The 21,050-nt window shown below is 47.5% G+C and overlaps 1 protein-coding gene across 1 annotated transcript in view; it reads right to left on the bottom strand.

The window, feature by feature from the left end:
- Positions 1-21,050, bottom strand: part of LOC138569457 (metalloproteinase inhibitor 1-like) — a 105,415-nt gene that overhangs the window by 45,119 nt on the left and 39,246 nt on the right. The gene's annotated exons all lie outside the window — the stretch shown is intronic.

Genomic DNA, 21,050 nt, shown 5'->3' with positions numbered 1-21,050 from the left:
CAACATACATTAGACCTAAATTGAGGACAACAAAGTGGAAGGGGTGTCTGTTTTGCAAGTGGATGTGCTAACCATGTGCATGGATGTACGCAAGAGTCATTTAAGGACCTAGCTAGAAGAAGAATATTGGACTGTGCGCACTATTTATCCTCAGTTTCTTACATTACTTCAGGAGACACAAAGATTTGGCAGTCACTACCACGTTCAAAGAAATCTTGGAATAATGGATGTTAATCCTCCCCTTTCCTCTGCTATGCCGATGACCCCGAGCCTGAACTACCAAGGGAGAAAGAGTGACAACAATGGAGAGCCAGGTTACAACTTCTTGTGGCAACATGTATAACAATACAACAGACTCCAATTAATACTGGCACTCGCTCCATATTTCTAGCTCTGGTGGATTGCTTAGTTTCTCAAACTACAGGTGTGTAAGTGGGTTCTGGATATAATCCTATAGAAAGGGATGATCGGGCCATTGGAATTCCTAGGAGGGAATGAGACTAGCTCTCTTGCAGAAGGAAGGTTCTGCAAGCACACTATGGCAAATAACAGAAGAGAGCAGGAAAGTCTGCAGAGAAAGGAGTTCACAGAGTGTGCATGGAGGGAAATGAAAATCCATTGCATGGGTGCATGGTAGAGATAGGGAATGGGAAAGTGTCCGAATCATGAGTAATTTTGGCAAGAATATTCTGAGAAATCTTCAACAGTGCTGATGCCAAGAAGATCATTATTAAACATGGTACTGCTATTATTGCCTGCTTATGAATGTAAAATGGCTGCTTTGATGCAGAAGCACTTTCAACAACTAATGGCAACTACTGGTCACGATCTTGGAATGGGGTACCCCTCCACCGCTTCCTGTGACAAATCCAGGGAAATCACCCCTTCGACACAAGGGTGTCCAACTCCCTTTGGGACTAGGGAGGTGAGCTGCTATGCAATATCCTCCCTAGGGGATAGGACAATCGGGATCCCCCTGGAGGTAACCCCTTTTTGGGGACAAAGAATGGCTTAGTAGGGATTGAGTCCCACCTCCCCTTACATCAACCTCCCCCCATGTGTATTCGTTATATGAGTGATGAACAGGGCAAACACATATAGGGCCCCCTTAAAGTGGAAAGCTTGGATTCTGACTTACATTTGTCTCCACCTCTTTACACAAAGTGGGCCAATGGAGTCCTCCCTTGCATTCCATGGAGGGACTCAAATACAGTGGAACGTCAAGCCAGAGGGAGAGAATCTGCTGGAGAGCAGGAGGCTCTGGCCTTCGCAAATGTGTAACGAAGGGGGATGCTCCTAGTCATGAGGGACTGACAATCATGTAATCAGCATGACAGGCTGAGCCCCACAACAGCCCGTGGAGCGCTGCTGCTCCGGGGAAACCAAGACTCCAAGAAAGTAGGGTACAACAGGAGAACCAAAGAGAACTGTGAGAAACAAGACATGTTGATGACATCTTACACTGACTCCGACACCCAGCAATAAAAGAGGTACTGCTGGGCAGAAGCTGGTGCAAACTAAATCAAGAGGAAATACACTGACTCACAGGGGTCTCAACGACTGCGGTAATTCCGCCAAAAATGCTCCAAAGAGTCCTATGGATTCATATAAAATTGGGATATACACCGCCACCATGATTTGTAATCCGCCGGTAATTCGGCCAGACCAAGTGGCGACAACTGTAATTCTGTTGGATTGTTATTCCATCGAATTTACCACCGGGATACCGCCCAACTCCTAATGAGGCCCATAGTCTTAATTGCCCATCTTCTTTGGGTATGGATATTGTTGGAGCCGTTGCTGGTGATGTTAAATGCATTTATGAATCGCTTTCTATAGTTCTCATCTGGATATTTCTAAAATTCAGTTTCCTCCTTTAGTGTAAATCCATTCAGGAGCAATCACGGAGTTGGGGAGTATGTCCATAAAACAGTCATACATCTAATCTGGTGATACATTCGCAACCTCTTTCTCAGAGAACACATCTCTATATTCTATATATGTTGCTGGTATTTCTTTAGCCAATGTTTTCTGTTCCGCTACCTTGACTAACTCGTTTTTTCCATTAATAACTGGGATAGAGATTCAAAGAATGATCCTGGTACCATGGGAGTCAAACACCATTGTTTCTGAAACTATTCTACTTTAGGATTATGCTTCCTGTGAGGAAACTGGACTATTTGTCCCTTCTCCCCAGAGTGGAGCACCCCCTCCCCCTTTGAGGCTAGAGAGGTGAGCCCGCTCAGCAAGACCCACCAAGAGATCTGGTGAAGTGGGACCTCACTGGGACTGATTCCCTTCTTCGGGTCAAGGACTGCCATTCTGTTAAGGAACTCCCAGTCCGGAATGCAATTCCTGAATGCATGAAAATTGGAAAGAATGTTTGACTCCAGCAAACAGTGGCATTTCTTCTATCTCTTTGCCTCCAGTTGATGATGGATATCGCCTGAACTCTACATTCAAAGAACAGCAACACACCCCTTTTATTTGTGATACTACTTTTAATTCACCGAATAGTGATATTTGTTCCAACTCTTTGGTTCAAGGTATTACTGGATCTCGTCTGAACTCCACAGCCAAGGAAGAATGACACACCCCTTTCGATCACAATGACGTATTTAAGCACAAGAGGAACTGTGAATGGAGGGAAATCTCCTACACAGAGAGGAGACTGAATCCTACACAGAGTCAAACCTCTGTGCAGAAGACCTCCTGGAGAGGCAGAGCCACACTAGACCGCAGAGCCGGCAGTGGCATAGAGAGCAAGCTTAACACTAAATGAATGCTGGAAAGCTGATGTTCCATCCAGCCGAGAAGCCAGGGTCAGAAGGAGTGGCGGAGATGAGGAAGCACACGTTGCCTCTTTCAAATCTAGTTTAGCCTATTTGTCAGCTGATTGTATTTGATCCATCAATAATGAGATGAGAGGTAATGTATAGCTATTTCATTCTGTGATGTCATTAAACACATAGGGGCTCATTACGAGTATGGCGGAGCAGGAAACAAATGGCGGTAACGTAATTACCACCAGTGTTCCTGCTCTGCCATACTGCGAGTGGCCCTGGAGTTGAGAATTTGCTGAAGGTAAATCCACTGACTTACCGCCCAAAAATCATCAAAGTCGATGGAAGGGACTAATCCCATTGGATTTATATTCATTGGAATTGGATAGTTGCCCTATCTCAGACTTCCTTTAGACAAGTGTTTTGGACCACAAGATCCAAGGTCACTCCCATTTTTCTGGCCGCCATCGTGGGGTACATGTTTCACTCCTTTCAGGAAAGCCAAGAACCAATGAATTATTTTTGAATACCAACTTTCATTTATCTCACACATTGACCATGTAGAACAAAAACATATCAACTACACATGATTAAAAAGCATACTTCATACATAGATGCCTCCAAAATTGGCGGTATCCCGTGGACTTAAGTATAACACCTTCAATGATGAACAGAAGAATGATTATGATTGTTGCAACAAAACCATGGAATGCAATCACCACCGAGAAGGAAACTTTAAGATTGCTGCCCATTTTCCAAAGAATCACCACTAATGTATTTAGTTATGTATTGTGCATTTGTAAGGTGATTATACATCAAGTAATGTGTGTTTCAAAGCGCCCACATGGAAATGAAAGGCAAATATAACCATGAAAGAGAGAGGCGGTCCTACTTGGCCTTGAGAGCATTCAGAATGTGCAAGTGCAGAAAGAGAAGTCATTTTGCACTCTCCACAAAGCATTCCAGAATGCCAGACCTACCTAAATGAGCACCAGCATACGAAGACCCGAACCGAGGATAAATCCTAGATGAGCCACCCTCAACCAGTTGACATTCTACCTATCAAAAGGAATCAATACAGAGTCGACGTTTCTGTTACCCAGTTAGCTGTGGCATTGTACTTCCTGGTGGATCTGCCTAAGTTCTTTTGGTGTACCTGCCAGTGGAACTGCAACCTAGTACTTAACTGTCAAACTGGTGGCTCTGCCTCAATATAAACATTGAAATAACCTGCCAATGGATATCAGGGCTGAACCCAACCACAAAAGATTTAATGACAAAGAGAAGGTTGCCTTTGCAAGTCTCTGAGCTATTTCCTCTGCTAGTGACAGCAGCTTGGGGGATCATATATATATGCTTTTGTAGCCAGATAGTCTCTCATAATCTGTGAATCTTGAGAGTTATTTTTAGTGTTTGAGAGTTTATCCATCCTTTGTAAATGTTTATGAAGCTGTATTTGTACTCAAGAATTATTCTTGTCCACTTGCATTATGACCGATTGCCATTGCAACTTTGTTTTCCCTCCCTGCATACCCTACACTTTTCCACGACTTCACTCATGCTGCAAAGAGAATTGTACTCCAAGTTGGCGCATTGCAAAACCTCCATTACTGTAAAATAAAAGTGGAGGCATGGCGTGCGGTGTAGCTGTAGGGTTTGGTTGTCAAACCAAATGTAAAGTTGACTCTTAAATAAGTATTTTTGATTACTTGGGCTTTATTCTTGCTCATGTTTGCCGTTAGCTGGGTTGGACTGGGCATAAAATTGTCTCGGCACCAATGAAAAAGTGGCCCAAAGTTGCAAATGGCTATTCATTCCTTCTGTGACACTATTTGAATTGTACCGAAGAGGGAGTTTTTCATAAAATGTGATGCAAATTGTGCATTTTAAAGAATATTTATTCAGCAACACTGGTCAAAACTATTAGCCGCATAGTGAGGTAACTCATCAAACTTGCCCACATTGGCCAAAAAGGTGGCCCACTATGACCAAAATAATTGCCCCACACCAGCATTTTGTGTTTTTGGTTCGCCCATTGGCCTATTGACCTACAGGCCACAACAAACCTGGCTTGAAAGTGAAATCATACATTTTCTTTTTCACAACAAACCCACGCGGAAGATCCCTACAATCCTAGTACAATAGTCACAAGAATTAACCCACAGCACATATTAAATGTTTTGTGCCTTGCTTATGTGGGCACAGGATTGTTTGCCATGCATCGGAAATGGGTAATTCCTTTTCAGGATGGGCTTGTTTAAGCAGTTCCATCTGGAAATAGTTCTCCTTTCCAATTGCTGAGCATGTCATATTGGTGGGCACGGAATGTACATGTTTCCTCTTTGCTAAATTACTTGACCAATCCCTGGCTCCATATGTTCTGATTGACTTGCATTGGTTCCACTTGCAACGCTGTCCTTTCTATATTATGCATTCCTTGGTCTATATACCGTGGTGGCACATTTGTTAGAGTGGAAGGTCGCCACTGCCTTTGTTCTATGCACTAGATGAACGATGTAAGTATTGATTTAAAACGACCTCTTTCACAACTAGCGCAGAATTGACAGCTGCAAACACACAGTGAGCAGCAGCAGTGTTTCATTAGGCCCACATATGCCTGCCCATAGAGATGATGGCAAGATCCTGATTGTGCTGGAGCCCTGAGCAGGGGTGTGTCCAATGGCAAGCCTGCCTTGCTTTGCTTGTTACACGTAGCCTGAAGAACTTGAGCAGGTGCCATAAACTTTGAAGATTACACGCTATTGGGACCTGGAAGGTATCAGGCAGTGTTGAGGGGGGCGTGGCCTGGAGCTGATGGCGGACGGGCGCTGATGTGTGTTAGGCAGAAACCTGTGCAGTTCCCTTAGGGACCACTGCAAAAGATTTAAGACTACAGGTATTGGCAGTAAACCCACTTGGTAGCAGTCTGTACCACCCAGATTTACCTGGTAGCTGTGGCTGAGCAGTCAGACTTCCCTCAAGAAGAGTTAGGCAGTATGCAAAGTATACTCAATAGGCACGCAGATACAATAATGCAAGCAAACACTGACCAGAGCTTTGGTATCAAAGTATATAATTATTTATTTAAAAACACACAGTTGAAACACTCCAGCAATCTTATTGTAAAATATTCTAAACACAGTTACTATTATGATATATACACCCCTTTTTCCCTATTTAGAAAATCACAGTAAAACACCACTTATTTTCATACAGAGGTGAGCGCATGACTAGATTGCACTCTAATAAGTTTGTGAAAAAGGGAGGGAAAAAGACAGAATATGAAGAGGTACACCACTCTATGGTTCCAGAACACTGTTAGCAAGACAGAGAGCAAAAAGTCACTGGTGAGCCAAAGTCCAAAGGCTGGGCCCACTCTTAGAGAGAGCAGAGCACAAATGCGCCCAAGATCACACAGTTACACTAGGCTTAGAAAGTCTTTCAGAGGGTTCAGAAAAGAGTTTAGATAGGCTTAGAAAAGTTTAGCCAAGGTGCCCCAGGCTAAGGCAGGTTTGAAAGCCGGGGGCTAAATCTACCCCGTATAGTCGGTTGCAAGGGAAGCCAGGTGGGACACGGTACCTTAAGTGGGAAGGATCCTCCAGCGGTGGCAGTTGGTCCTGGTAGTGGGTGCAAGTTGCGTCGTCGTCCAGGGGAAGAGAAGATCTCGACTTGGAGGAAAGATGAAGGTCGTTGCACTACCAGGGCAGAAACCAGCCGCAGAGTTTTCAGATTAAAGGTGGTACCTTTGTCTCGCGGTCGTGGTAAAACGTGGTATCCCGGTTGCCGGGGTGCTTGGCACGGGCAAGGCAGCCATGAGATACGTCGGGAAAGCGAAAAGATGGTGAAACTGGTTATCCCCACCTTTTAAAGGAAGAAGACTCTCCGGCGGGAGATCTCCTCTGTCGTTTGAAAAAGTGGTGAGACGGTCCAGCAGGGCTCCACCGGTAGTGGTGTCGTGGCAGGTCGGCTCAGCTTCTCCCTCATCAGATTCTTAGGTCCTGTGGCGACTTCTGAAGTTCCAGTCCCCAAAGCCCTGCTTTTATGCAGCAAACCCCCATTCACTCAGCCTAGCTGTCACTCAAACATGCTAAGTGGTGAGCCGGCCGGCTCACCACTTGGGCCAATCAGGACGGAGTGCGACTTGAGTTGCCTAGGCAACTCAGTCCAGGGTGCCTAAATTCCCCTCCACCCCTCCTAAGTACCCCAGACATAGTGGCACCACTTTGGAGGGCTTCTGTGGAGAAGCCCGCCAAAAAGTGGAACAAAGGGCTCGACTTGGGTTGGAGTCACAGAAGAGAACACAAATGCCATTTTAGAATCAAGTTTTGGCAAAAAATACCAACCGGAGAATTAATATTAATTAAATAACCCGGCGGTATGTTCGAGGCTACCGTAAATAATTAAATAAAGATAGTAGCCTAAAACAATGGGAAATCCCATAGGGAAATATTCGCGGTCGAATATAAAAAGTAGTATCCACTGCCACCAGCCAAAACTCGATCAGGGGGGACGGAGACGTGGCCCATCGACTAACAGACCCCGGGGCAATTGAATTGCCCCAGCCAGTACGTCCACAATATGATGGTTTGTACTGGTTCTGTTCAGAATTTAAGACTAGTAAAGTCAATGGTGACTTTACATGCCCTGGGATACAGTAGTCAGTCCCAGGGTATGGAGTCTATACTGGGGGGTCACTATGACACCCCTGTGTCACTGCACTGAGGGTGCTGTGTAACACACATCACAAAAACACATGAAGCCCTATGGAGTAAAAGACCCCATAGCCCATTAAACACATCTAGATTCAAAGAAACACTCTCAAATCATGCCCAAGAGTGAGGGTAAAAGAGTCTCACTCTTGGCAGGAGAAAAAAATAAACCCCAAAAATCCAGCAAAGCTGCTGGGTACTCACTAGGTTAGGAAATTCAGCCTAAACAGAGAATTCTCCCTAAAACTCGCCCCCCCCCCCAGACTAAGGGACAGGAGGATTTAATCCACTCCTGGATGAACCTCATACCTCTAGTCGATGACATACATCCTAGAGAGTCCATCAGCATTTTGATGGTGACACCTTGACCTATGTTCTATGGCCCAATCAAAGGTTTTTCTTTGTAAGCTATATGACCTACAAACCCTTTGAGGAACATCAGTCTTTTTAAAGTTATAGGGGATCTGGTTGACCAGTCCCTCAGAGGTTGGTACAACTTCTGAACCTGTGTTAGGCTTTTTCAAGGGGTCCTTATAAAGGATTCCCTTAGATCTAGAGGGGCCTCCAAGGTTCCTCACCACCTCTCTTGTGGGAGCAGGTTGGGTCTTAGGCCTCTTGGTTGGAGGGGTTGGGGTTAGGAAATGTACCTGTTTCCCCTTCCTATTAGATCTAACCTTACCTACTTTAGGAGTTTCCCCCCTAATACTAGGTTTTGAGTTGGGGTCTTCAGTAGAAGGTCCAACAGTCTGAAGGTTTTTGGCCTTAGACTTTTCTTTCCTGGTTTTCCACCAGCATTGAGAATTACCAGTTCTCTTAGGCCTAGGTAAGGGCCCAGTAGGTCTATCCACCTCTTCCTCAGAAGCAGGGGGAGTCACAGACTCTGTAACTGGGGGAACAATGATGGAGCTTGGTTGGGGCTCCCATTTCCCTACTGTACTAGCCTGAAATGTGCATGGGTTAGAGGTCAACTTACTAACACCAGGGCTTGTAGTGGGGGTCTCAGGTTCCCACAGGCTTAGAGGGGTCCCTTAAGGTGGCCTCTCTAGCCAATTTGGTTAGGTTATGAGTCTCCATACTGGGAGGCCTGGGGGTATGTGACACTACTCCTAGAGTTCTCAGGTCATTCCCCAACAGGACTTTCCCAGGCACCTCAGTCTGAACACTGACAGGGATCCTCACTGTCATGTTGTTACACTGAATGAGGGCTGGTAGAATAGGAACCATTTGGACAGGGCCTCCAGACATCTTAGTGGGACCTTTGGGTGCTTTTGCCACATCCTCAGGTTGAAAGAAGCTTTCATCCACTACTGTTCTGCTGGCCCCAGGGTCTCTCCTGGCAGGAGTATCCTGGCCATTGACAAGAACACTGCCCACATAATACACGTTAGAGTTAACAGGTAGGGAGTTATACACAGCCCCATTCTGGGGACTAACCAGACCCATAGGCTCTAAGTTTACAGTTGCTTGAAGACCCAAGGGTTCTTCAGCAAAGAGTTCAAAGTGGGCACTAGCCATCTGTACTTCATCCTCAGGAGTGAAGACTAAGGAGACTGTGCTGATCCCTGCAGGTTTACCCTTGCATCTGGGATCCCCTTTGATATGATCAGTAGCCTTACAGATATAGCATTGTCCAAATGCTCTTTGAAAGGGTGGCTTGTTCTGACCTCCTTCTGGTTGTGGACCAGAAGGTACACTAGCCTGATTCGGTTTACCCTGGGGCTTACCCTGGTTATTTTGTTGTTTGTGGCCCTCTTTGGTATGGGAGGTTTTAGAATTCTCTGGATTCCCTTTAGGTGGCTGCTTTCCCTCATCCTTTTTCTGAGTGACCCCTGAATCCTTGTGAGTGGCCCTGTTGGCAACCCACAAGTCAGCAGCCTTAGCTAGTTTTCTGGAATCTAATTCCTTTGAATCAGCTAAGTGCTGTCTGAGCTCAGGAGATCAGGCATCATAAATTGACTCCAACATAAAAAGATTGTTCATACCTTCATAAGTGTTCACTTTGTAACCCTTAATCCATCCCTCTAAGTTTTTCAAACACTCACTCACCCAGGTAGCCCAAGGGGTACCATCATTCTTTTTGAGGGTCCTAAACCTCTTAAGATACTGGGAAGGGGTCTTCCCAAATCTAGCTATCAAAGCTAGTTTCACACATTCATACTCTTTCCTATCCTCCTCCCCCAACTCCATTACCACATCAGTTGCAACGGGGGGAAGCCTAGAGAACAACCAGGTGAGTAAGTCATTTCCTGTGATGTTCTGGAGCCCATGATTATATTCAAACAGAGACAACCAATCCAACACATCCAATTTAGGCTCATGCATACCAACCAATTCTTTAGGCATCCAGGGTCTTTTAGGACTGGAACTTCTAAAGGAGCCAGAGAGAGAAGCATTTTCGACAGATAATGTCTTCATTTCTAGCTCATGCTTGAGCTCCATTTCCCTTAGCCTTAGTTCTTGATTCATTTCCTGATGTCTCTGTTCAGCCACAGTATTCAGTCTCTTGAACTCTAGTTCAAGTTTCATTTTCTCTAATTCGAGATATTGAGGACTTAGTGTGGGACTTGGTAAAGGCCCAGTAGGTACAGCAGGTAGGGCAGACAGAGGCCTAGGGGGGACAGTCACAGCAGCCTCACCCTCCTCTTCTGACTCTTACTCAAGATTATCAACATTTGGATCAATATCAATTTCTATACTGTTATCTACATGTTCTGGCATGGTAGGTTCCTCAGACCCATCATCCAGACTTTGGTTAGCTAACAACCTTTCTATTAACTCCATTTTCTTGCCTTTAGTCAGGAGGTTCTTATGCTTACACAATACTCTTAAACAATCAACAGTTTTTGTAGCAAGGGACTCTTGACTATAAGTTTCCATAGTTGATATGTTAGAAAGATTACTTTTTCAGTGCTAAGCTTTGTGGTTAGTTGTACTAAGGTATCCTCAAGCACTCTAAAGTGTATACTCAATACAAATCCCACCGCTGTACACCAGTGTTAGGCAGAAACCTGTGCAGTTCCTTTAGGGACCTCTGCAAAAGATTTAAGACTACAGGTGTTGGCAGTAAACCCACTTGGTAGCAGACTGTACCACCCAGATTTACCTGGTAGCTGTGGCTGAGCAGTCAGACTTCCCTCAAGAAGAGTTAGGCAGTATGCAAAGTGTACTCAATAGGCACTCAGATACAATAATACAAGCAAACACTGACCAGAGCTTTGGTATCAAAGTATATCATTATTTATTTAAAAACACACAGTTGAAACACTCCAGCACTCTTATTGTAAAATATTCTAAACACAGTTACTATTATGATGTATACACCCCTTTTTCCCTATTTAGAAAATCACAGTAAAACACCACTTATTTTCATACAGACGTGAGCGCTTAACTAGATTGCAATCTAATAAGTTTGTGAAAAAGGGAGGGAAAAAGACAGAATCTGAAGAGGTACACCACTCTATGGTTCCAGAACACTGTTAGCAAGGCAGAGAGCAAAAAGTCACTGGTGAGCCAAAGTCCAAAGGCTGGGCCCACTCTTAGAGAGAGCAGAGCACAAATGCGCCCAAGATCACACAGTTACACTAGGCTTAGAAAGTCTTGCAGAGGGTTCAGAAAAGAGTTTAGAGAGGCTTAGAAAAGTTTAGCCAAGGTGCCCCAGGCTAACTCAGGTTCGAAAGGGGAAGAGAAGATCTCGACTTGGAGGAAAGATGAAGGTCGTTGCACTACCAGGGCAGAAACCAGCCGCAGAGTTTTCCGGTTAAAGGTGATACCTTTGTCTCGCGGTCGTGGTAAAATGTGGTATCCCGGTTGCTGGGGTGCTTGGCATGGGCAAGGCGGCCACGAGATACGTCGGGAAAGCGAAAAGACAGTGAAACTGGTTATCCCCACCAGTTAAAGGAAGAAGACTCTCCGGCGGGAGATCTCCTCTGTCGTTGGGAAAAAGTGGTGAGACGGTCCAGCAGGGCTCCACCGGTAGTGGTGTCGTGGAAGGTTGGCTCAGCTTCTCCCTCGTCGGATTCTTAGGTCCTGTGGCGACTTCTGAAGTTCCAGTCCCAAAGCCCTGCTTTTATGCAGCAAACCCCCATTCACTCAGCCTAGCTGTCACTCAAACATGCTAAGTGGTGAGCCGGTCGGCTCACCACTTGGGCCACTCAGGACGGAGTGTGACTTGAGTTGCCTAGGCAACTCAGTCCAGGGTGCCTAAATTTCCTTCCACCCCTCCTAAGTACCCCAGACATAGTGGCACCACTTTGGAGGGCTTCTGTGGAGAAGCCCGCCAAAAAGTGGAACAAAGGGCTCGACTTGGGTTGGAGTCACAGAAGAGAACACAAACGCCATTTTAAAATCAAGTTTTGGCAAAAAATACCAACCGGAGAATTAATATTAATTAAATAACCCGGCGGTATGTTTGAGGCTACCGTAAATAATTAAATAAAGATAGTAGCCTAAAACAATGGGAAATCCCATAGGGAAATATTCGCGGTCGAATATAAAAAGTAGTATCCACTGCCACCAGCCAAAACTCGATCAGGGGGGACGGAGACGTGCCCCCTCGACTAACAGACCCCGGGGCAATTGAATTGCCCCAGCCAATACGTCCACAATATGATGGTTTGTACTGGTTCTGTTCAGAATTTAAGACTAGTAAAGTCAATGGTGACTTTACATGCCCTGGGAGACAGTAGTCAGTCCCAGGGTATGGAGTCTATACTGGGGGGTCACTATGACACCCCTGTGTCACTGCACTGAGGGTGCTGTGTAACACACATCACAAAAACACATGAAGCCCTATGGAGTAAAAGACCCCATAGCCCATTAAACACATCTAGATTCAAAGAAACACTCTCAAATCATGCCCAAGAGTGAGGGTAAAAGAGTCTCACTCTTGGCAGGAGAAAAAAATAAACCCCAAAAATCCAGCAAAGCTGCTGGGGGACTCACTAGGTTAGGAAATTCAGCCTAAACAGAGAATTCTCCCTAACAATGTGCTGAGCTCCGGCCGAGACGCCACATCACGATCCTGTATTGGTGCGAAGCAGACACCTTCTGACACTATAAGCCGCTGTGTAGGTGTGGGAACTGACCTGCCACAAGGTGTATCGAATCGCTGGCGGAATCGGAGCGGTGAACCGCTCACACGTCCGCCCGCACTTCCCCTGCCTCCTGCAACTGCCTGGGCCCAAGATGGTGACCGCCACGTGAAGCCGCGGCGACCCGAGAGGAGGCCGCCTCTGCTCCCATACCTCCATAGCGGCTGGCGGGGGAGGAACGGAGGAGCCCGTGATCCCCCCTCCGGAGGGGTCGGTGACCAACGGGCTGCTCGGGCCCCAACGGCAGGTGCCTGCGCGATGACACCCTACCGACACATGAGCCGGATGAGCCGCCGACAACACGCCAGATAGCAGCCACGAATCCGGCTGTCCCAGCCCGACCCAGAAGGAGTCTGCATCGGCGGAGGGGCGCATCGCAGCGGCAGGCCCCGAGTGGCGACCCAGCAAGCCTGAGGTGAGGAGACCCGGGGGGAGCGTAACCAGAGGAAGTGCACCCTGGTCCCCCACCCCACCAGCACCCAACAAGGCGCCCACTAGCATGAACGATATCTGGGCCGGGATGTGGCATTGAGGGGGTGCCCAGCGCAACACGCGCATTGCGCAACACCAGCACAACCCAGCGGGCTACCCCGGACACTGAGACTCTTCCCCCCCTCAACCCGCCTTGCCCAAATACCACACCCCAGAACCCCGTGGGGAGACACACCGCAGACCTTACAGCCGGAGGGGCGGGGGGGCGTGAAGTCCCTGGCAGCCACAACCCTGCACTGCGCCCTGACCCGCCATGGACGAGGGCCCGGAGTGCTCCCTCCCCGGCTCACGCTGAGCACTATAAACCCCAGCTTCCCTAGCTTGGTCATCCCCAGAACTGGGCCGCAGCACTGGGGCAACACCAGAACCATTTTGGGAACCCTCTACCAAGACCAACGGTCAGGGCTGGGGTGGGGACTTCAACATGGGCTCCAGAAATAAGACTAGGCCTGCAACAATGGACACTTATGTCACGACTAAGGCTAAGGACTCCGCCGTTCCATCCTCCGCCGTCCCAGATCCCCCACAAGCAAAAGAACCGGACTCCACAGCGAACCAATCTCAAGTGCTAGAAGCCATAGCGTCACTCCGCACACATATAGACACAAAAATAGACAAGTTCCGATCTGACATCCAGCTGGTGCGCTACGATGCCAGGAAACTAACGGAGAGAGTGACCAATAAAACAACCATAAAGGAAACGGCAGAAGGCAATGTTGAACTGAAAGCTAAAGTTGTGGACCTTGAGAGAAAAGTCGCCATTCTTGAAGCGAGGGATGAGGAGGCGGAGGGACGGGCCAGACGGGGCAACATCAGAATATTGGGCATCCCGGAGGGCGACGAGGGTCCTAGCCCAACAGCATACATTGAATCCCTGCTGCAACAGGAGATAGGAGCGGGAAAACTTGCACAAGGATTCGCCGTGGAGAGAGCACATAGGTCCCTCCAGAAAAGGCCCCCTCCGGGCTCGCATCCTCGCCCGATAATTGCGAAAGTTCTCAATTTCCAAGATCGGGAAACCATCCTACGGTACTCCAGGGAGATGGGCGCCATTGAACGCGGCAATGCCAAAATAACCATTTACCCGGATTACACCCCGAAGGTACAGAGGGAAAGGAACTCGTTTGTGCCTGTTAAGGCTAGGCTCAGACAACTAAACTTAAAATACATGCTGCTCTATCCATCGAGGCTTAAAGTCATCTACAAGGGCTGTGCAATCTTCCTGGAGTCCCCTGCGGCCGCTAACATGTGGATGGAGGACAACAACCTCTCTGAAGGAACTGAGGCCCGCCCCAAGGACAGCTGAAAATGAAACCAACCCGCAGCACATAAGTAACATGAACGTAGCTTCCCTGCAACCTCAAGCAACCAAGAAAGTAACATACACTACTGATAGCCAACTTTGATGCGGCCCTCGCTTGGCCCTCACACCAGGCACAGGACCTGACCCCCACGTATAGATCAGGTCAGGTCAGTTGCCTGACCGACCATGCTCGAGCCTGACACCCGGACGGGTTCCGACGGCCCGAGAGCACCCGAGCACTGCAAGAATGATGCAGTAGCTGGGCGCACCAGTTCCAGTTTAGTAGTTGTTGTTGTTAATGTCAAGACTGCCCTCCTCATGAAGACCACTAATCAGACTATAGCGGACCACTGGCAGGAGGCTGGAGCCTACCACTCCATACAGTTGCATCGGGACAAAACACCCGGTAACGCACAATCAAGTTACAAGACGGGCGAGAAGCCTCCCACACCAATAATCAAAGCTGAACGATGGCGACACGACTCAAGATAATTACGTGGAATGTTAGAGGGATGGGATCCTATCTGCGCAGGAACCGTATACATTCATACTTGAGAAGGAAGCGGGTATCCATTGCCCTCCTGCAGGAAACACACCTCACAACTGATGTCACCGACAAACTAGTGGGCTACTGGGGCGGCCAAGGCAATGGGGCCTCCTACTCGAAGTACGCAAGAGGCGTATACACATGGGTTAGCCCGGACATACCATTTTGCCAGATGGGGATGGAGGCCGACAAAGAGGGCAGGTATGTCATAGTCTGGGGCATGCTGGAGAACTTTCGATTATGTATCTTGAATTCATATTTCCCCAAACATGGCATACCTGCTCATCTCAAGCAGCTGTATGCCAGAATCACACACCACAGGGAGGCCGCTTTCCTGTGGGGGGGAGACTTTAATTGTGTGATGAATGAGGAGCTAGATAGGACTGCAACCCCACGCACCCTCAATAACCCTGCCTCCTGTGCCCTACGTAACGCGGTGGGAGATCTGCATTTGGTCGATATTTGGTGAGACCTACACCCCACTGACAGGGCTTACTCTTTCTACACCGCACCTCACGGCCTGCACACCAGGATTGACCACTTCTTCATAGCCAGTGAACTAATCCCCCAAGTTGAGTCGGCATCCTATCAGGGCAGGTCGATTTCAGATCATTCCCCCCTGTTAATGCAACTTTGCCTGAAGGGCCCTAGGCCCCCTATCCCGATGTGGCGTATGTCGACGGAAACCCTGACGGACTCCGCATTTAAGGAGACCCTAGGAGAAAAACTGGAAAAGTACATAGAAATCAACACGGGATCAGTCGAGAAATGGAGCACGCTGTGGGAAGCTATGAAGGTGGTAACAAGGGGCGTGATAATAGCTGAAGCTGGCGGGATCGGGAGGCAACTGAGAAGGGAGTTAGAGCACAAGGAAGAAGAGATTAGGCACCTAGAGGGAACTCTACCCCTGACCACTCCGAGTGAGGCCAGGCTGAAGGAGATTAGAGAGGACTCCAGGACTGTATGGGAAAGACTATCCAAGTTCGACTTCTCTGCACGGACTCTCAAGGCACACAAGGAAGCAGATAAGCCAGGCAGGATACTTGCCTGGTTATGCAGGAAGGAGAACCCGCGACAGCCCCTCAGAGAGATCAAAGATGAGGATGGTATAACGCAAAGATCACAACAAGCAATTAACGATGTCTTCTCAAACTTCTACGCCAAACTCTATGCTCACAACGAGCAAATCCCTGAAGCGGATATCAGAGACACCCTGGATGAGATCGAGCTACCCAGATTAAGCCAAGAACAACGAGATGCGCTGGGAGAAGCCATCACACTGGAGGACATATCGGAGGCGATCCGGTCCCTCTCCGCAAACAAGACCCGTGGGACTGACGGCCTTATCCCGGAATTCTACAAGGCCTATGAGGGGATCCTAACCCCGATACTGCATGGAGTGTACGCGGAGGCAAACGAGACCGGGACCGAGCAGCATGAGAGAGACCCTCATAATACCAATGCTTAAACCAGGTAAACCTGCCGATGAATGCGACTCGTATCGCCCCCTGGCGATGCTGAACTATGACGGCAAGATCCTCACAACTATACTAGCAAACAGGCTCTCGAAGGTAATAGTATCCCTGATACACAAGGACCAGAACGGCTTCGTCCCAGGATGCAACACCACTGCCAACCTAAGAAGGCTACAACACGTTATGGCACAAACAGCGGAGCGCCAGGAAGATCTAGCTGTGCTCTCACTAGATGCCATAAAGACTTTTGATTCATTGGGAGTGGCTCGTTGCTACCCTGAGGGAGTTTGGACTCAGAGAACAATTCATCCGGTGGGTAGAGGTCCTCTATAACGACCCGGTGACGAGGGTGAAGACTGGAAGTATGGTGTCGGAGGCTTGGCCCATCCAAAGGGGAACGAGGCAAGGGTGCCCACTATTGCCGATGCTATACATCCTGGGCCTGGAACCAGTGGCAATGTATTTCAGGAGGCAGCTATTCGACTCTGGCATCAACATCGGCGGAATAGATAACATCATCTCCTTGTACGCCGACGATGTCCTTCTATATCTACGGAACCCCAGAGAGAACGCACCCACCGCACTGGACATCCTCGACAACTTCGCCAAATACTCTGGGATAAAGTTTAGTAGACAGAAATCAAGTTCCTTTCCCCTTGCAATACTCAGTGGGAAAGACATCAAAGATTTGCCCGAGATTGGGATTCAATGGCAAGTGGAGGCCTTTCGATACCTGGGCCTCACCATCGCGCACTCCCCACTTTCCACTCACGAGCGCAATACTGAAACTGCATTGTGCGGGGTACGCAGGTCCATCAGATTCTGGTCGAAACTTCCCCTCTCGGTGATGGGCAGAGCCGCAATATCCAAAATGATAATATTGCCAAGGTTCCTCTATTACTTCACCAACATTGCGTACTATATCCCCCCTCCCTTCTTCAGGAAACTGGAATCCCTGCTTCGAGACTTCCTATGGGGCCAGAAGAGACACAAACTTGCCCTGCACATCCTCATGCCTCCCCATGCTGAGGGCGGCATCCAACTGCCCGAATTCCAGAGATACTATCTGTCGGCACAACTAACACATGTCACCAAGTGGCTTTCAGATGAACCCTCGGCTGAGACTGGCCTCCTGCACCGGCTGATCACGCCAATGCACCCCAAGGAGGTAATATGGAGTTCACTTGTGGGAACCCCCGACCCACCCATGATAGTGACACTGGGGAGACAGGTCTGGAACAAGGTTAAATCACTGCTTGGCCTTCAGCACCCCTACATGCCAGAAATCCCCATTCTGGCTGATGTTTGCAAGAACCCCTTGAACTACCAATGATGAGGAGCTGGGAAACCTGCGGTCTCTACACATGGGGAGACCTGTTCGAAGAGGGATCATTCAGAGACTTTGACTCGCTCCAATTAAAAGACGGGCTCTCACCAGGCCAGTTCCTATGGTACCATAGGGTGAGACATGTAGCCAAGGCAAAATGGAACACATGGCCCCAGGAGCCGGAGACACACCCTCTTGTACAGGAAATGTACAACCTGAGCGACGGCTGGAAGCCGTCATCGAGACTATATGCCCAAATAAACGCCCGATCTAACCCCAGAAGTGTGCACCTGAAAGAGAAGTGGGAAGCTGACATTGGAACCGAAATCACGGAGGGCGAATGGGCACGGGCGCTGCTGCAACCGAAGGAGGTTTCACGGAACGCCAGGTTCAGGATGATTCAGCTGAACGTCCTCCACAGGACCTATATGACACCGCACAGAATATCCACCTTCAACGGCAGCATTCCCTCGACGTGCCCATGGCGCTCCTCTGAACACACCGACATGATTCACATGTTCTGGACCTGCCCCAGATCACAGAAGCTCTGGCTAGCTGCCGAACAGACCTGCAGGAAAGCTGGACTGGAAAGGTACGAATGGACCCCCAAGGAATGACTCTTGGGCACCTACCCGAGACTCAGTAAAATCAGGCATCTAGTCAAACTTATGGACATGGCGTGCATACTTGCGAAGAGAACAATAGCGATGGCCTGGAAGTCGCCTGCAGGCCCGCGATTTGGACCCTGGATCAAGGAAATGGAGAGATGGACTGCCGCAGAAACCAGAGCCTGGGAGGAGGGGAACAGCAGAGGCGGAGAAGATATGAGTGCCACTGTAGAGTCCTGGAAGGCCCTCATGAGAGACATGATCTTCTCGACGAATTTCAAACGCCCCTGAGCAGAGCGTTGAGGTATGAACTGCAATTTAGCTATCCTGATGAGACCACCAAACCTGCGCACGCCCTGGCGCCACACCCTGAAGACTGGCACGGAGAACGACGGCCCCGATACTGAGTCTACACGCGCCGAGTGGACCGCACTATAACAGCAGGAGAGAGGACAGTCTAAGTTGTTGTTATTGTGGTTTTGTTGTCATTTGTTGTTCAATTGGCGAATGTGTCACACAAACAATATTACGAGCTATAACCTATGCCTAACTGCTTTATGTATGACCTTAAATGCCAATAAAAACATTTAAAAATAAATAAATCAGGCAGTGTTGACCACTGGCCAAAACAAAGGCTCTGGGTTAACACATGAGTGAAACAGCAAAGATGCAACAGTGAAAGGGAACCCGCATTTCATTAACAGCAGCACTGCAATGCTCACTCCCCCTCATTGGCACTGTACCTCTGCTCAGGACTTGCTTCTATTGCACATGTGCAATACTAAGTCAGAGAGTGGGAATGTGCATGGTGTGTGAGTTAGGTCAGGTTAAGGAAAGAACAAAAGGCACGGGTTGGGTTTAGGCAGTGCAGTTTTAGATGAAGGCAAATGGCAGGTTGAGTGGAGGAGCATGTGCTGGTCAAGGGTGGTGGGGTGGGGGTTAAGGTACTCATCAGGTTAACCGCTGGGCATGCCTGCCTTTGAACCGAGAAGTATGTTGGACTCCAGTAATTTGTCCCAAGCAACTCCCACGCCCCTGCCGAGAGGGGATATTGCCGCATGAACACACCTTTTATACAGGAACTGTTAACTCTGATTTATAGTGTCATCTGTATATATAAAACAAAGTAGTGTTTGTGGGTTTCTAGGTGACGTTGATCTTGGGGACGTAACTCTTTATGAACGGTGAAGTCTAGCATCATGAATTTTGCATGGAATATTCTTTATTTCATTGCTGAATTAATGCGACTATTTCTAGCTCGATAGGTCAGCCCATTCCAGAGATAATTCACTTTTTTGGGTTTTTCAGCATTATGTTTTGTGGTGTTCTGCACGCCATCTACAGATCATTTGTTGAAAGTGCTCATCATCGCACTGTCTGTGCTGAACTGGTCTCGCGTTTATTTTATTTACTAATATTTGCAGTGTGTGTTTAGCAGCAACAATGCCCACTACTGCTAACAACACTGCAAATAATCAGAGTAAGCATACAAATGTGATATTCATGTGAGAATTTAAATCAGAGATAAATGAAAATGTGGTGTTCAATTAATTAGTAAAATTAATGTGTATCGCCTTTTACATTTGTGGCGAACAATAATATTTGTTCATCTTTTTCAGTGGACTATGAAAGAAAATCTGAGAATGGACATCCCGGGCAAAGCCGGGTTCTTAGGCTAGTATTCCAATATAGTGGGTTATGTTAAGCCCTTGACCTGCCGCTCAGCGCTATTTCAAAATTAAAATTGAAAGAAATTCCATGAAACATCAGTATGATTGTTGCATAAGTTGAGGTACACTTTGTTGTTTGATGTCCCACATAAAAACAGCCTAAACGTGTTTCGACAACTAGGTCATCATCAGTGCATAATCAGAAATCACCTGACTGATTGTCACGTAACAGTCACAAACTGATGGAAGTTTATCTATCAATAATGTAGGTTTGTTATGTCCTGTGTACACATTGGGATAGAAAAGCAGCAGTTTCTATCCCAATTTTGACGCAGGTCATAACAAAGAGTTAAGGGATTAGCACAACCTATTGTTTAATCTTTTTGTGTAGCCTCGTGTCCAGTCACCATTAATCCCCAGCTCGGCAGCTCACAGCTGGGGATTAATCATAATTTCATTGAAGCTTTAGCCATAACCCTGGATTGGTCCCACCCTTTTTTCATATTCCAATATAGTGCAGAATTAAAGAGGGTTTTATTTTTCCACCCTAACATCTGAGAATTCCATTATATTCCCAGCCTAATGAAGCAATACGTCACATTCTATTACTGCTGAAAGCTTAAGTAAGACAGACTCTCTTAATAAGTCAAAGCAACTTCCAACGTACTAAAATACCAGTACAGGAGCGTGGTCTGGTTAGTCTGGGATTCGTGTTTATCGAGTATTAACAAAAAATAAATGCACTTATTTTACATTACTCCTGGATTTCAATCAGATTGTAATTTATGATTCCGCCTCCCCTTCCTCTCTGCCATACAACTACTCCAGTATTTACCTCAGTATGATGCTGTACGTTCTTGTGGAATCCATCTTCTTTTTACACCCGACCATTTCATAGGAAAGCATTGTAAATTCTGCCTGCCATGCTGAAAAGTGTGCATGGCAGAGTTTAAAAAGGAGTTGCAAAGGTGATTTTTGCCTCCATTTTACACTTTCATTTTTAACTGCAACGTGTAAATGGTGTAAATTATGCTGAAGGGACTTTG

Source organism: Ambystoma mexicanum, chromosome 2q (genome assembly GCF_040938575.1).
Source record: "Ambystoma mexicanum isolate Mex_15411 chromosome 2q, UKY_AmexF1_1, whole genome shotgun sequence".
Classification (NCBI taxonomy): Eukaryota; Metazoa; Chordata; class Amphibia; order Caudata; family Ambystomatidae; genus Ambystoma; species Ambystoma mexicanum.
The sequence above is the reverse complement of the archived record's forward strand: the minus strand, read 5'-3'. Positions and strand labels throughout refer to the sequence as shown.